The following is an 849-nucleotide window of genomic DNA, read 5'->3' as shown; positions in this document are numbered from 1 at the left end:
TCTGACTCGGCCCCTTTGTCTCTCCCCGGCGGCGCCCGCTCCTCCCCACCCCCACCTACCTCTTCACATTCCTAGGACTGACCGGGGGAGCTGGTGAGGCCGCCCAGTGTGTTGGGGTGAGGGCGGGAAGCCGGAGGCTGGGGGAGGGGGAGGAGGATGCCGCTGAGCGCCTGAAACCCCCCCAACCCCGTTCCGGTTCCTCTAGGGCGAGGGTATCTCAACAGGGGGCAGATGCTTGAGAGCGTCTTGCCCCAGCAAGAGGACCCCCTAGACTTGCCCTCCCATTCTTCTCATCACACACCTGAGTTTTCCTCCCCAAAGGGCAAGGTCTCCAATGGTAGGGATTCTTACTGGCCTGCCTTCAAGTATTGGTAATGATACTATTCATAAATATATTTACAATGTGCTGGGTACACATTTAGGTGCACTGTATTAGCTCAAATAACCCACATGGGACCCTATGTAATAAGGGAACTGAGGCACAGAGAGATTAAATAACTTGGCCTAACAGTTACAAAATGGCAAATCCCAGACTGATGCATCTTAGTAAATTCCTCACAAGAATCCACTGGAGGAGACATTATCGTGATCCCCCTTTCACCGAAAAGTACACTGAGGCTCTTTTGCCCCACGCCACCCAGCAAGAAAGTAGCAAGCAGGGATTTGAACCCTGGCAGTCTGCACTCTTAGCCTTTCTACCCTAGGTGCCCTCCAGATAATGCATATCTCAGGCTTGGCAAAGGCGGGACAAGTAGGTTCATAATAGACGTGATCTCTTTGTCCTTCTCTCCCCACTCTGGGGCCAGACTAGATGGCCAGCATCCCTGGGTTTTATGTCGCTTTGCTACT

Source organism: Mustela erminea, chromosome 19, assembly GCF_009829155.1.
Source record: "Mustela erminea isolate mMusErm1 chromosome 19, mMusErm1.Pri, whole genome shotgun sequence".
In the NCBI taxonomy this organism is placed as follows: domain Eukaryota; kingdom Metazoa; phylum Chordata; class Mammalia; order Carnivora; family Mustelidae; genus Mustela; species Mustela erminea.
The sequence above is the reverse complement of the archived record's forward strand: the minus strand, read 5'-3'. Positions refer to the sequence as shown.